Source organism: Manis javanica, chromosome 12, assembly GCF_040802235.1.
Source record: "Manis javanica isolate MJ-LG chromosome 12, MJ_LKY, whole genome shotgun sequence".
NCBI lineage: Eukaryota > Metazoa > Chordata > Mammalia > Pholidota > Manidae > Manis > Manis javanica.
The window spans coordinates 74100281-74106280 of record NC_133167.1 but is presented as its reverse complement, the minus strand read 5'-3'; the positions used below and the strand labels follow the sequence as shown (position 1 = coordinate 74106280).

The following is a 6000-nucleotide window of genomic DNA, read 5'->3' as shown; positions in this document are numbered from 1 at the left end:
CAAGGTAACACTTGAATCCTTGCTGGATTCCTAAGGATAGGGATATTTTAGCTGACATCTGAGTTACCATTTTATGTAAATAATATCTCAAAGCTATAGATATTTAGAATTTTACTTTTTAAAAATATAGAGGAATAATTGACAAATACATATAGACGGTGATTTTGATTTTCTTAGTAAATAGGTAAAATTAATTGTTCTCAAAACCAGGGGAAATTGTGATCTGGTGACAGCGGTGTGGCTGAAATCTGCATGAATACCCCCAGGCGGATGTTTGAATGTTCAGATGCTTGGAACCTGACAGATAATTTTGTAAATCCCCAATGCCCAGTAATAGAGGGGAAGTTTGAGTCGAGTTTGCGCTCTCAGGAGATTCTCTTCAAGTGTGTCTACCAATGGTTGCTACTATTGAACACCATTCACTAATCCCCTTGGGCCGCCGTTTGGATTTTGTATTTTACTTTTTAGTGAACTTTTATTTTCTTGCTTTTTTGCTTCATTTTTAGTTGCAGAATGCTAGCCAAGTCATAGTCACACATCACACATGTTAATTTCTAGTTTACTCTCATTTCTTTCCCAATTGAATAGAGACACAATGTGGTCAGTTACCCTCGGATATGCAACTTGATTTTATGTTAGCTAGGTCTTAGCAATATGTGCTTACTCACAGTTACCTTATTTCTAAGGATCTCAAAGTTGTTTTTTCATGTTGTTTCAGTATCCAAACATTCCTTTTCAGAGAAAGAGTGTGTGAAGAATAATTTTTACACTGTAGAATTTGCCTCTACTTACAAATTCTTTACCAAGTAGTCCTTAGTGACATATATTACCCTTTGTTAAAATACAGTGTCCCTTATTTCTAGGTTTTCCTCTAAGTTTAGAGAGTTTCACTGAAATACTTAGGAGACTTTTGTGTAACCATGTACAGTACAAAAAATGTGTAATCTTTAGGGGGGAGTCTTAGAAGTAGCAACCTTTATCAAAGAGTAGTGCTATAAGCTGAAGATCATACATCAAGGCACTATCAAGTCTATCATTTAAGGTGTGTCCTACTTAATGTATTTAGAAAGTGGTAGAGCTGGAACAAAATAGAGTCTTTTCATTTTGTGGATCAAAGTAAATAAAGCTCTGAGCAGCAAAATTACTTGCTCAAGGTAATACTGATAGTTGGTGGCTGAACTAGTAATAGAAATCGCAACGTTGCTTTCTCTATTTTCTTTCTGTTCTGTCATTATGAGGTTCTTAAAGGAAAGGTGTGGATAAAAAAAAGTAAGTGTTGATGGTATAAAACATATGGGATTGGGTTAACATTGGGTAACCGGGAGGGGAGAAAAAGGTTAACGGAGGACACGTAGGGAGGGCAGCGATGGTGAGGGTCTGTCACTTCAAATGTCCCTGCTCTAATCTTACAAAGTGGTAACACCCACTGAGTGGCTTGGGGCACACACAATTTCCATGAAAACAAACTACATCCTCCAGTGCTATTCGAAAAGGATCTACAGCTTCATATTTATTACCCTAAAAGATGGGATTTATTTTTAGAGAGTAAAAAAAATTCAAAACAAGTAATTCGATTTTTTACTGATAACTGTCATTTTTATGCCCCAAAGTGACACAACACAGCATAAGGGAAATACAACGATGTCTTTGTTGTTACTGTTCATGATAATATTTTTATAACAATCCCTGAGATACCCAAGAATATCCTAAATTGGTGAAAAACTGTAGTTGGGAATTAGTGCTTTGGAAACAGACTGCCATGGTTACCATACTTAATACTTCTTTAAGTCATGAGTGTGTATGTGTAGAGTTAGACATCTTTTTATATTCTGGTTTGGTTAACATGTTAGATTTCTTTTCTGTCACTCAGAGAAATAAAAATTTCTCCAGTGTCCTAAAAACAAGATTGTTTACATTTCTTTCATCTAGTGGATATTTGCTGCAAGGAATCATTTTTTGTTAAGGAGTGAGAGTCAGAAAACAATGTATGCATTATGAATGAGAGTCTACATCCTGTCTTTTCCTTAGCATATGCTTCAAATCATGTGCAACCAGACTAGGGGACGATATATGGTGTGTGGAATGTGGTTTCCTCTGTGTCAGGCATGCTTCTTACAGTAATCCTTTAATGCACTCATAGCCACCCAGGGCAGTTAAAGACCTAAGCTTCTGCATGCTTTACAGCGGAAAACATTCATTCCCACAAATACCGCGCACTCTGGGTAAACCCTGAATGTTTGCAGCAGGATTTTTGTGCTGTCCCCAACTAGCCTTTTTCTGTGATAAAGTCTTTGTGCACAATGGCTTTCTTTTTCTCTTGACACTCACAAATAATTACAGTGGAGAAACAAACTTAAGAAATATCCAGCTGGAATTGTTTATTAGAGAGCCATAGAAGTTCAAGAATTGAAACCTTTCCTATTGAGGTAACATTCATTCAGAATATTCCAGAATGGTTAGTCTAAATCAAGAAAAAAACGAGTCAGTGAAGTGACAAGTAACAAAAGTGAAACCATCTCTAACATGGAAAAATATTTGTATAGTGAGATTTTTTTCATGTATTTATATGTAAGGTTGAGAGTATTTGTTTTTAATGTAGATTCTAGTTACATCTATTGGGTCATTTAGAAAGCTCTGGTTGTGAATATCACTTGGATATTCCTACCAGTGGTCCCTAAAGCCCTTGGTTAATGTACAGTTGTCATTTATGTGAATGTGATCTGGCTAAAACATTCATCACACCAGTGGATGACCTGATTTGATACATTGTCCCTGACTGGTAGGGGGTTCTTTTTCCCATGGCCCTATATTCCCTTCTAAACCTGAAACTTGGGCAAACTTATGTCTACTGTGACCTGTCCTTCAGATCATTTCAGAAAAATACCCTTCTTTTAATATCACATTAATATGCCAGGTTTTTTCCTATCAGAGAAATAATAATGTCTCTAGTATCTTAAAACCATATTATTTACATTCTTTAATTTTACTGTCATTTGCTGTGAAGGATCATTTTAAGCGATGAGAGAAATACTCAGAAAATTAAACCAGGTACAGAAGGTAATTTCTAGTTCTACATTTCTTGTCTGCAACTGTGTTTCTATTCATTTTATTTTATCATTTGGAAGCTACATGATCTTCACAGAAGATTTCAAGATTGAGATCTGGAAAAGAAAGAGTTAAGTCCTGAATTGAGAAGGAAGAGAGGGGTGTTTTGTTGGTCAACTCTATTATCTTAGAATTCCTAAATATAGATTTTTGAAAGCACAAAATTGCCTCAGTTACTTTTCAGGAAGGTCCTATTTATAGTACTTTCACTACTTTTTTCCTTTTTGAAATTGCATTCAAGTGTCTTGTAAGTAAGTAGTGACATAAAGGAGGACGTGCCCTCTTCTGGGGCATTAACACTGGAAGATGAACCACAGTCCTGCATAATGCGTGTCCAAAAAGAAGAAAAGGAAATTTATCTGAAGAGTTGACCACATGGTGAGTGTGTGTGTGAATGTCCAGTCTCTGGGCTGTGATTTTTAAGTGAATACAATTTTTTTTTTTTGTTAGTTAGGTTTAGGTCCTGATTTTTGGCATGATATAGGAAGAGAATGAGGGTCTTAGCATACGCTTGGCTTTCTTCAATCCTGTGCAATGTTATAACTTGTGGGGAGCATAGACATTGTGTTCTGTGGGGGCCCAAGGTTCTGTGTGAGTGTGATGGCAGAAAGGGCTTTCAAAAATGCATGCTTAATCAAAGACCAACATTTCTACCTTCTCCCTTCTGGATTTTCCTTCAATGTTTTGTCTACATGTCTATTGAGGCATCTATCAAATTATATTTTCTACATATAACTGTCTTTCCATATCAGATGCTCCTCCTAGCTTTAAAACTTGTTTATTTTCCTACTGCTAGTGATGGCGGAGCGCCTGACACATAGTAGGGACATGGTATAAATGTTTGAGTGGGTATGTGAATAATTAATTGATGACCTCGTTAAACCTTTAGTTTTTCTCTCATTGAAGAGAAAGTCAATGCTATGAAAATGGCCATTCAGGACATGAAAGAAGGTGGAGATAAAGGAAGGAAGGAAAGATGTAGTGCTTACAGAAGTTAGACGCAGGCCTGATGCATTGGAATACTTTTCTCATCACCCTTATTTAGCTTATGGCTTGCTTGACAATTTGTCAATTAAATTTATTCCTTTAACCTCACAGAGGAGAGGGGTGCCTCATGGGTAAATAGAGGCAGTGCCCGTGGCTCATCTTTATGGGCAGATTTCCTTATTTTGATGGATGGAGCTATGGATGCAGAATTGATGAAGAAAAGCCAGGGGTTCTGTCTGCTCCACCAATCACATACGACTAGAAATGGCACCCAGACAGCAATCTGTGAAGCAAGCAACAAGAGTGCCACCGTCTGTGCCTGCTGCGGACGTCTGGCACCCAGGGGTACCAGGTTTGGTGTAAGTGGGGCTTCTGTTCAGGAAACCTCGCCAGTTTTTTTTTTTTCCTGAAAAGTAGATTCTGGCTTTGTTTCTGCATACTTGTGCGGGAATGAAAATGTCTCATGATTGCAAATTTGTTTATTGTACCAGAAGCTTTAGATCTAAGCTGTCCTTTCCACAGGATATTGTAATGCTGTGTGTGAACACTGGCTCCCGCTTTTGACAAAGTCATGTGAGCCTTTTTCTTTTTGACAGTTTTTAGGTCTAAATATAGGAGTAACTCCTAAATCATCTTCCCTCCTTTAACATGCATGCATTTAAGTAGTCAAGTATTGGTAGTGTCTATAAAATAAATATTAAACATGACCATCTTCTCTTTTATTCTTTGTGGTATTCTCCTGTGTGAGAGTACCACCTCTTATCAAATCACCCTGTTCCCTTGTCTCTCTCCTTCTGACAAATGTCATATTTTTCTTTCCAGGAAGAAATATATACTTATATATATATATTTATATGAATATATATTTAATACAACTATATTTATACCTTTCTTCTCTCCTCTTCATTTTCATTTTAATATTGAAACTCAAGCAGTGAATTTCCCTTCCAATTTTTTCTCACTTTTCCCACTACCTGTGATGTTCTTTATTCTGCCTGGGCATATGTGGACATTTGTATTTTGCCCTTTATTCCTTCTAAACCAGGGAGTCAGTCCTCTTGTTTCTCTGCCAACACATCTAATATTTCTATTATTGCTTTTCAAGTTATAGTGGAAAAGTGACTTAGAACAAATCCCTTAAAATCATTTTAAAAAACTGTTAATTTTGAAATAATTTTAGATTTATGGAAATGTTATAGTGCAACATTCCTGTATACCTTTTGCCCAAAATCCCCTAAAACTAGTATCTTATAAATCTTATAAAATCACAGTACATCTATCAAAACTAAGAAATCAACATTGGAACAAAGCTACTAAACTACAGACTTACTCATATAGTTCATCAGGTTACCCTCTAATCTTAGTATCAGTGTTTACATCCTTAAAATGGGTGTAATATCATCTACCTTGTAAAGTGTATGTGTGGAGCAGAGAGAACGTAGGTGAAATCCCTGTAGCATGCGCGCGCAGACCTGTAACTCCGGCGGGTGCGCAGTAGCTGCAGGCACCGCCCCCGCCGTATTCAGGAGTCAGTAGCGTCGCGAGCGCCGTCGGGAGGAGCTGCTCCCGCGGCTGTGTCCGTGCTGCGGTCTGCGGTCCCTGTCCGGGCGCATCCTGCCCTCCGTCCCGTCCAGTTCCGCCACCTCCAGCCTGGTGCCGTCGGGTGGCGCGACCTGGACCCCCGCCGCCGTCGCCGCGGGGCAGAGGCGCAGGAGCAGCTCGTCCGCCGCCGCGCGTGGGGCCGCCTGTCCCCTGCCGACCGTCTCGCCAAGGGTGTGGAGAGCTGGCCGGGAGGCGGTTTTCGCCGCCACGGACCTGCAGCGGAGCGTCCAGAGCGAGCCCCGCTTCAGGGGTGAAGACGACAGCGACAACTCTACGGGCCAGAAGGTACGTGGCTGCGGGGTGCAG

The 6000-nt window shown here is 39.2% G+C and overlaps 1 long non-coding RNA gene across 1 annotated transcript in view; it reads left to right on the top strand.

Moving 5' to 3' along the window:
* Positions 1-5632: 5632 nt before the first annotated feature.
* LOC140844776 (uncharacterized) overlaps positions 5633-6000 on the top strand; it is a 92945-nt gene continuing 92577 nt past the window's right edge. Inside the window, exon 1 of the long non-coding RNA XR_012123270.1 lies at positions 5633-5979. This is a non-coding gene — a long non-coding RNA (uncharacterized lncRNA). The remainder of the gene's footprint in view (positions 5980-6000) is intronic.